The sequence below is a fragment of the Otolemur garnettii genome, unplaced genomic scaffold, assembly GCF_000181295.1.
Source record: "Otolemur garnettii isolate 467f Iridium unplaced genomic scaffold, OtoGar3 scaffold00016, whole genome shotgun sequence".
In the NCBI taxonomy this organism is placed as follows: Eukaryota; Metazoa; Chordata; class Mammalia; order Primates; family Galagidae; genus Otolemur; species Otolemur garnettii.
The window spans coordinates 30025142-30035509 of NW_003852411.1; the positions used below are offsets into that span (position 1 = coordinate 30025142).

Consider the following 10368-nt stretch of genomic DNA (forward strand, 5'->3'; position numbering starts at 1 on the left):
TACATTGGGTACATAGGAGAGCCCCTGACAGTAACTCAAAGTCCTATTGTCAGTCATTATGGGGAAGGACAGCTCCTGGGACAGAAAATAAATACCAAATTATAGAAAAAATATTGGGCCAGGTGTGATGGTTCACGCCTGTAATCCTTGCTCTGGGAGGCTAAGGTGGGTGGATCACTTGAGCCCAGGAAAAAAATAGAAAAACTAACCAGGCATTGTGGTGGGTGCCTGTATTCCCAGCTACTTGGGAGGCTGAGGCAAGAGGATCACTTGAGCCTACTATTCTACCCAGGACTACAGAGTAAGACCCTGTCTCAAAAAGAAAAAAAAAAAGAAAAAAAATTGGATTGGGGGGAAACCAAGAGAAACTTTTCTTCTCTCTGGTCTTTAAGGTCTTGGTTTGTACTCTAATATGCTGGAATATACCTAGTAATGGTGAAAGGAATGCTGGCATCTTAGAGGCAGGAAGCTACTCTACAGAGTGGTGTTTTTCAACCTTTTTTATCTCATGGCACACTTGAACCTACAGTTAAACTTCCACGGCACACTTAAATTATGTGGATCAAAAAGAAAAGAGTAAAAAATAGAATATATTTACTGTGTTTTAAATTTCTTTCTTTCTTTCTTTTTTTTTTTTTTTGAGACAGAGCCTCAAGCTGTCCCCCTGGGTAGAGTGATATGACATCACAGCTCACAGCAACCTCCAACTCCTGGGCGCAAGCGAGTCTCCTGCCTCCACCTCCCAAGTAGCTGGGACCACAGACGCCTGCCACAATGCCTGGCTATTTTTTTTATTTTTTGGTTGCAGCCATCATTGTTGTTTGGCTAGCCCAGGCTGGATTTGAACCTGCCACCTTAGGTGTATGTGGCTGGCACCTTAGCCACTTGAGCCATAGGTACTGAGCTGTGTTTTGAATTTCTTTTTCTTGTTTGTTTTTTGAGACAGCATCACTTTGTCATCCTCAGTAGAGTGCTGTTGTGTCACAGCTTCCTAAATGCTGGGATTACAGGCATGAGCCACCACACCTGGCTTGAACCTCTTTTGAAAATAATTTCATGATCTTTATTTATTTATTTATTTATTTTGAGACAGAGTCTCAGTTTGTCACCCTTGGTAGAGTATCATGGCATCATAGCTCATACCAACCTCTACTCTTGGGCTCAAGTGATTCTCTTTTTTTTGGGACAGAGTCTCACTTTATCATCCTCGGTAGAATGCTGTGTTTTCATAGCTCACAGCAATCTCAAGATCTTGGGCTCAAGAGATTGTCTTACTTCAGCCTCCCCAGTAGCTGGGAGTACAGGTCCCCTCCAGAACACCCAGCTATTTTTAGAGATGGGGTCTTTGCTCTTGCTCAGGCTGATCTTGAACCTGTGAGCTCAGGCAATCCACCTGCCTCGGCCTTCCAGAGTGCTAGAATTACAGACTTGAACCACTGCGCTTGGTCTAATTGATGACTTTTAAAAATTTTTGCAGCACACCTAAGATTCTCTTATGGCATACCAGTGGGCCACTGCACACTGGTTGAAAAATCACTGTCTTAAAAAAAAAGAAAGAGGGTAGCAGTGGCACCTGTGGCTCAAAGAAGTAGGGCGCTGGCTGCATATACTTGAGGTGGTGGGTTCAAATCCGTCCCAGTCAAAAACTTGAAAAAAAAAAAAAAGAAAGATCACTGTATAGATAAGGTGACCAGATTTTAACATTGATAAAGTGGGACACCATTGACACAGGGGTGGGGTGGGGTGGTGGTGGTGGTGGTGGTGGTGGGGCTACTGGCTGAACTGTTTATGGTTAGGGACCCTGGGGGAGGGGAGGGCTACTTGTTTGTTCCAGACAGTTTGGCTCCTTCTGAGCTAATTGTTCTTGCCTAGAAGCAAGGGAGGGAGCCAGTATCCTTCTGATACCAATTCTACCTGGGCGACCTTGCCCAGGAGGGCAGTAGGGAGTTTACATTAGCCTTTTCACTTCCAAATGAAGTTACATTAACCTCTTCATTCCCAAATGGAGTTACATTAACCTTTTCAGCAGCCAAAAACCGTATATTCCCTTCCCATTCTCCTGCCCTTCCCTAGCTTGTCATGCATTCTTTCCAAAAATCGGACTTTTTTAAAACGCCGCAGCATGCGGGACAAATTGTTAAAAATCGGGACTGTCCCGCCAAAAGTGAGATGTCTGGTCACCTTATGTATAGAGGATCTCTGTAGATGGGTAGCCAGTTTTAGAATTTTTTTTCTCTTATGTTAGTGCCTTTAATTATCCTGGAGACTTCAACAAAGAATTTTTGTAAATTATAGCTTGGTCTCTGTTATTCTATGAAAAATTGGGTTCACCATCATCAGGGAAAGAGAATGATATCATTAAACTAACATTTAGACAGTGTTTATGCACTAGGCACTGTCCTAAGCATTTTAGAAACATTAGTTCTCACACAGCATTAAAAGACAGACCTGGAATTGAACCCAAGGCCAGTCTGGCTCTAGAAACTGTCTTTCTATCATCTTTAAGCCAATATGAAATGAGCATCCAGGATCTAAGGGGTTGGGGGCCATGGCAGGGGACTACTGATAGCTCTAACGTGGCAGACAGTGATCAGTAATGAACCTGTTTCTAAACACACAAGAAGAGCCTGTTGGTTCTGAATTAAGTACAGCAGAGCTGCAGAAACATGTATGAGTTAACCAACCCCTTCCTTGAATGGGCTGAGGTGCACATGATGCCCTGAGATATCGTTATCATTCACAGGGACACAGGAACTATGGATTTGGGGGTTGTTTATTTATTTAAGACAGAGTCTCGTCTGTTGCCCTGAGTAGAGTGCCATGGCATCATAGCTCACAGCAACCTCAAACTCTTGGGCTAAAGTGATCCTCTTGCCTGAGGTAGCTGGAACTATAGGCACCCACCACAATGCCCAGCTATTTTTAGAGATAGAGTCTTGCTCTTGCTCAGGGCTGATCTCTAACTCCTTAGTTTAAGCAATCTATCAGTCTTGGCCTCCCAGAGTGCTAGAATTACAGGAGTGAGCCAGTGTGTCTGGCTGGATTTTGAGCTGAACTATGACTTCACCTCTACCTACTAGCCACTAAGATCTGGGTTAGGGAGTGCCAAACAATTTGGTTAACAAAGATAAAAAGACGGTCTCTGAGAAGGAGAAATTAATGTAATATGCAGGCAATCACCATAAAATAAGAAAACCCTATTCTGGAGGTATACAAACTACTGAGTAACTATGCCTAAGAGAAGCAGATAAGGCTGATAGCATTTGAACTAGAATATGTAGGTAGGATAAGTTATTAAACATGTAGGTCCGTGGCTCGGCGCCTGTGGCTTAAATGGCTAAGGTGCCAGCCGCATACACCTGAGCTGGCAGGTTCAAATCCAGCCCAGGCCCGCCAAACATCAATGTCGGCTACAACCAAAAAATAGCCAGGCATTGCAACAGGCGCCTGTGGTTCCAGCTACTTAGGAGGCTGAGGCAGGAGAATCGCTTGAGCCCAGGAGTTGGAGATTGCTGTGAGCTGTGACGCCATAGCACTTTACCCAGGGCAACAGTTTGAGTTCTGTCTCAAAAAAAAACCCCAAAAAACATGTAGGTCCAGAGAGAGCTGGGGAAGCATGGCATTCTAGGCAGAGCACAGAGCGTGTGTGAACGCAGATAGGCATGAAGGAAAATAGTATTATATTAAATAAAAGCAAATATACAGATCTTATTTGTAACAGATGGAAAAAGCTTCCAGAAATCATTAATAGTATATTAGTTCTTTTAAAAATTTTTTTAAATTTTTTTGGGCAGGGGTCTTTATTAAAAATGATGCTTCAGTCTCAGTCTCTGCCGGGAACTGGGGTACAACTACTCCCCTGGGTTTTCTCAGACTTGCTGTCTCAGAGGATGAAATAGAAGCCAGTTCCCTCAAAGTGCGGCTGGGAGCTGGGCCAGCACTGGGGTTGGGTTGGGCAGCAGAGCTGAGATCGCCCCCAGCCCCAAACTACACCTCAGCCTGAGGGAGAGGGGCAAGCCTGGCCAAAGCCTCCCTTGAATAGCCCTGCTCTTGGCACGCCGTTCACTGCCCTGAGCTATTCATGATCTCTGTCCCCACATGTGCATCTGACACCCCACAGCCAGCCCCACACGCCCTTCCAGGACAGAGGATCCCTGACCAACCACCTTCGAGAGGCCTCTCCTTCTGTTGCCCAACAATGGCCAACCCCTGTCTCAGTAAGGGGTGGCCTCAGGCGGCACCCCTTTTCCTCACTGGCATCCCGCTCTGTCCCAGCACATCAGCAGAGCGCAGTGCCCACGGGCAGTGCACACACGCACTGCATGCAAGCAGGCCACACAGCCCACAGCCCTGGATGGGGGTCTACTCCCCACGCTGGCAGCCAGACACAGGGAGACAAAGAGCAAAAGTGCAGTGACTGGGTGCTGGCAGAAAGCATGTGCGAGCCCCAGACCTGCTACCCGGTGCAGGCCACTCTGGGCCATGCTCCTGTGAGACCCCTCAGGGCTGCTCAGCCCCTGCAAAGGGAGATGAGGAGGATGGTCCCTGAGGGGGAAGGGTCTGCAGAGAACCAGCCAGACACCTGCTATTACCCAACTCTTCTCCCAGGTTCAAACTCCTGGCCCCAACCACCCTGCATCTTGGATGAGGAAGAAGGGCCCCTTCCACTATTCCTTCTGCTCAAGTGTACAAGAACCACTCCAGTGAAATGCAAATACCCACACCTACCACCTGCCCTTAGGGACAGCAGGGAAGTTGAGGCAGGAAGGCTGGCTAGGAGACCACAGGACTCTCCTGATCCAAGCACTGTCCTCCTTTCTTTTTTTTTTTTTTTTTGAGACAGAGCCTCAAGCTGTCCCCCTGGGTAGAGTGCCGTGGCATTACAGCTCACAGCAACCTCCAACTCCTGGGCTCAAGCGAGTCTCCTGCCTCAGCCTCCCAAGTAGCTGGGACCACAGGCGCCCGCCACAACGCCTGGCCATTTTTTGGTTGCAGCCATCATTGTTGTTTGGCGGGTCCGGGCTGGGGATTCGAACCCGCCACCTTAGGTGTACGTGGCTGGCGCCTTAGCCGGTTGAGCTATAGGCGCTGAGCCCTGTCCTCCTTTCTTAATGTCATCTTGGCAACAGGGGGACCCCACCCTCCCAGCTGGCTCCTGGGCCCTCCCTGCAGCCTCTGCACAGCTAGGCCTCCTTCCTGTGTGCGAGTGTCTGAGTGGTGGGGGTTGGGGGGTGGGGTTAGCTACAGGTGGTATCCTGGCTGCCAGGGAGGGCAACAGAGATCTGGAGTTAGCCCCACTGAGGGCCTGGAGGTCAGTTTCAACCAATCTCTTTCCATTGCTTGTAGAAGTCCATAACATTCTTGATGTCCACACTGGCATGGGCAGCGGCCTGCAAGGCTGCCTGCATAGGGCCTGAAAGCACACTGCAGTTGTCCAGTGGAAGGCCTGTGATGATGGTCACCATGCCGCTTGGGTCCTCCTTGTCTGTCCCCTGGGCCAGCATCAGCTGTTTGCAGCTCTCTAAGATCTTAGAGCATCCCAGCATCTGCATCCTGCCTCTTCAGCTTATGCTGCTGGAAGCTCTTTCCTGCTTCCTTCTGGCAGCAATTGTATCTATTTCTTTTTTTAAACTCAGCCTCCAGGTACCAGATCCCATCCTGGGCCCCTGGGTGTTCCTTCTTCAGTAAATCCAGGCCATCAATCACTGTCCTTGGGAAGATAACAATGAAACGCCCACTAGTGGCCAGCTGGTGGATTACAGGGAGGTGGTGGCAGATGGCCTGGGTGTCAGGGACAAGGTAGGGAGACATAGTTGACTGGACCTTGGCCTTCTGCAGGCTGCCCTCCAGCTGAGAGACCTCCAGCTGAAGTTGTAACTGGGCTATAGCCGGTTCTGACGAGCTTCCTCCTGCGCCATGTGGAACTGTGCCTGGGCCTGCTGCAGCAGGCCCTCCTGCTCAGCCTGGGCAACACTGACGAAGATGCCGACCTCCCGGGTTAAACTGCAGGATGCCGCCTTGTGGGTGGGTAACAAAGTGACCAGAGCTGCGAATACAGCAGACAAGCACCACTGACTCCTCCAGCACACTAAGCAGAGGCTGATTAACATCAAAGTTGAAGTGTCAGTGAGCAGGTTACAAAGAGCAGTGTCCTCTGGGAGCAGCAGGCTTAGGGGATGTGGGAGGGTCAGGCAATTCACAGCCTTTGAGAAGACCCTGGACTTCAGGACACAGGGCCAGGCCAAACTCTTGGAGTTCATCCGCAGCTGGCAACACAGACAGGCGGTTCCGCAGACTTTGAGAGCTCTGTGCACACACAATGATGTGGTCGGGGTTGGTCCACAGTCAGTTCAGGAAGACTTTCACAGCAGGAAGCAGGCCTTTGGCAGCCAGGACCTGCAGCTTCTCCTGGACCCTGCACTCATTTCGACAGGAGGGCCTGCTGCACTTGCTCCCTTCCGACTCAGAGCCCTCCTGGGATGCTGGCTCTGAAGGCTTGTCCACATCCCCATTGACAAAGGGCCTCGGGCCAGCCAGGGTGTGAGCTTCAGTGGTGCGCTTGAGGAGCAGGTTGCTGAAGGTGGGGGCCAGTCGAAAACAGTGTTTGGTCTAGAACATCTGGGTGGACATGGCTTGCAGGTTGCTAGCAAAGCTAGCCTCACTGGAGCCAGTGGGCCATTGAGGGAATCGCGAGCCTGTGCTCTGGCCCGAGGGGGCTCCAGAGCTGGGGACTGTGTCCCTTCCTCCTCCTCCATATCTTCCAGATCTGATCGAGACTCCTGGCTGTTCACTTCTGAGTCTGTCTCAGCATCAAAGGCTGTTACCCCACTTTCAAGACTCTTATCAGAGCTGCTGTCTGAGCCCTCACTGGCCCCAGCTGAGCCATGGCTAGAGTCTGACTCAAAACCTTCACTCAGGTCACTGTCATCACCAGCTTTGGGTGGGTGTCGGCAGCAGCAGAGGCAGGAGAGGCGAGAGAACTTGCGGCTCTTTCTGCCCTCACTTGCCTGGGGTGCTGCGGGAGGAGGCTCGGGGTCTGGCTCCTCCTCTTTCTCCAGAGGGTCCTTGGGCTCTGGTTCATCTGTGCCATCACTCTGGAATGCAGCGTTCTCCCTCTCTTCCAGTTCAGCCTGCCATGATTGACAAGGTGAGAGAAGAGGGCCAGGGTAAAAGCAATGGCTGCACTGTACTGCCTGGACCCTGCTTTCTTCAAGCTGTGCACACCCATAGGCAGATGATGACCATCTGGAAGATGAGAAGGTCCGGGAGGAAAGCATAGCCACTCTCACACTCCTCCTCCTCCTCACTGGCCAGGCTGGGGCTGGGTGAGGAGGGCAGGTGGAAGAGACAGAGGTTGAAGTCCTCCAGGACTGACTGGCAAAGAGCGGTGAGCTGAGTCTACAGAGCTGCTTTTGGGCCGTAGGAGGCTTTGCAAATACATAAAATTCACCAGCAACCTTTCAATGTCTTTACATCACTTTTTGCTGGGAGAGAGTTTGGGGGTCTCACACTTCAGCTGGTGGTACATTTTGGCTGCCTTGTCATACAGCCGCTTGAGGTTCCCATAGGCCCCCTCAAAGGACACTTCTGACTGGATGCAGTGCAGATAGCAATACATGGCTTCCACATTATAGTACTTTCTGCCTGCCAGGGTGCCCAGCTGGTTGAAGGGCATTCCAATCTGGGGAGCTACTGACAGAGCCTGGTAGTAAAATCTCTCAGCTAGCAGCTCAGTGTCTACACTAGCTAATTCATTCTGGTATCATGACAAATCCCCCAGGTACACTAGATATTGGTGGCATGCCATCTGTTTCCAATCCATCTCCTTCTCTGAGGCAGACATAGGCTGGTAGAGGGACAGGATGTACAGAAGGAGATGCTGGTAGAAGCCAATGCCAGCAACCAAGTGTGTCCTCTAGGCACACTCCAGAGTGCTCTGGTTGTGGATGTGCTTTTTGTTCGTCTTGATAAGCTATCCGGATAACTTCATAATATATCTTTCTCCATAGTAGCTCCTCAGCCTTCCTCCCATAGTCCACCGGGTACAGAAACATAAGCTTGACACAGAGGTCACGCAACTCGTTTCTCAGCTAATGTTCTCTGGTTTGAACACTTCTCGATAAGTGGTTTTGTTGCAAAGGATGAGGTCAAGTCAATGCACAGCCTCCACCACAGCCCGGTAAAGCCGCTTGGTGTGAAGGACCTTTGCTTCGGGCTCGCTGCTCATGATGCCCAGTCCGAGGGTGGCTCCTGGTCACAAGCCCCTGCTGCCCACCACTACCGCCACCACTGCTGTCCCCAGCCAGTGCTGCGGATGCTATCGCTGTGAGGCGGCTGTCCACGACAGCTCCTTTATTTTTATTTTTATTTTTATTTTTTGAGACAGAACCTCAAGCTGTCACCCTGGGTAGAGGGTGTGGCATCACTGCTCACAGCAACCTCCAACTCCTGAGCTCAAGCAATTCTCCTGCCTCTACCTCCCAAGTAGCTGGGACTACATGTGCCCATCACAACACCTGGCTATCTTTGGTTGCAGCCATCATTGTTGTTTGGCGGGCCCGGGCTGGATTCTAACCTGCCAGCTCAGGTGTATGTGGCTGGCACCTTAGCTGCTTGTGCCACAGGCACCAAGCCAATAGTATATTAGTTCTATACAACATGTACATGGAAACAAAAATATTTATAAAATGAATATGATAAGGCTCGGCTTCTGTGACTCAAGAGGCTAAGGCACCAGCCACATACACCAGAGCGGGTTCAAAACCAGCCTGGGCCTGTCAAACAACAATGACAACTACAACCAAAACATAGCCGGGCATTGTGGTGGGCGCCTATAGTCCCACCTACTTGGGAGGCTGAGGCAAGAGAATCGCTTAAGCCCAGAAGTTGGAGGTTGCTGTGAACTGTGATACCACAGCACTCTACCCAGGGCAACAGCTTGAGGCTCTGTCTCAAAAAAAAAAAAAAAAAAAATGAATGTGATAAAATCTACAAAATCTATGCTGGGTACAGTGGCTCATGTCTGTCATTGTAGCCCTCTGGAAGGCTGAGGCAGGTAGACTCCTTGAGCTCAGGAATTTCTACACCAGGTTGAGCAAGAGTAACACCCTGTCTCTACTAAATATAGAAAAACTAGCCAGGTGTTGTGCTGAGCACCTGTAGTCTCAGCTACTCAGGAGGCTCAGGCAACAGGATCTTGTAAGCCCAAGAGTTTGAGGTTGTTGTGAAGTATGATGCCACAGCACTATACTCAGGGTGACAGAGTGAGACTCTGTCTCAAAACAAAACAAAACAAAACAAAAACACCTCACGTGAATTTAAGCTCAAGCTGTTACCCTGGGTAGAATGCTGTGGCATCACAGCTCATAGCAACCTCCAACACTTAGGCTTAAGTGATTCTCTTGCCTCAGCCTCCCAAGTAGCTGGGACTACAGGTGCCTGCCACAACACCCATCTATTTTTTGGTTGTAGTTGTCATTGTCGTTTGGTGGGCTGGGGCTGGATTGGAACCTGCCAACTCTGGTGTATGTGGCTAGCGCCCTAGCCGCTTGAGCTATAGGTGCTGAGCCTCACACGGCTTTAAAATACTTATTTTTGAATAGGTAATAGATATACCTGCTCAAAACTAAAAGTATAAAAGAGCAGGGGACAGTGGCTCACTCCTGTAATCCTAGCACTCTGGGAGGCTGAGGTGGGTGGATTTCTTGAGCTCAGGAGTTTGAGACCAGCCTAAGCAAGAGTGAGACCCCCATCTCTACTAAATAGAAAAAACTAGCCAGGTATGGTGGCAGGCACTTTTTCTTACTGGTTTGTCTGAGTTTTTTTTTTTTTCTTCTTTTTTTGAGATAAAGTCTCACTATGTCACCCTGGGTAGAGTGCTGTGTTATCAGAGCTCACAGCAACCTCCAACTCTTGGGCTTAAGCGATGCTCTTGCCTCAGCCTCCCAAGTAGCTGGGACTACAGGCGCCTGCCACAATGTCCAGCTTTTTTTGTTGTTGTTGTAGTTGTCATTATTGTTTGGCGGGCCCAGGCTGGATTCAAACCCACCAGCGCTGGTGTAGGTGGCTGGTGCTCTAGCCACTGAGCTATAGGCATTGAGTCTGTAATGAGTTTTTTAAAATATTAAAGAGACTGGCCACTTGTGACAAGTTCTAAATATTTTTCACAGATTGTCTTTTGTTCATAATTTTTTTTGTTTTTGAAACAGTCTCACTCTGTGGTCCTGGGTTAGAGAGTTGTGACATCATCATAGCTCACAGCAACCTCAAACTCCTGGTCTTTTTTTTTTTTTTTTTTTTTTGAGACAGAGCCTCAAGCTGTCCCCCTGGGCAGAGTGCCATGGCATTACAGCTCACAGCAACCTCCAA

General features: G+C 49.4%; 1 pseudogene; it reads right to left on the reverse strand.

The window, feature by feature from the left end:
• Positions 1-5318: 5318 nt before the first annotated feature.
• On the reverse strand, positions 5319-8069 carry LOC100961404 (annotated as a pseudogene).
• Positions 8070-10368: the final 2299 nt, after the last annotated feature.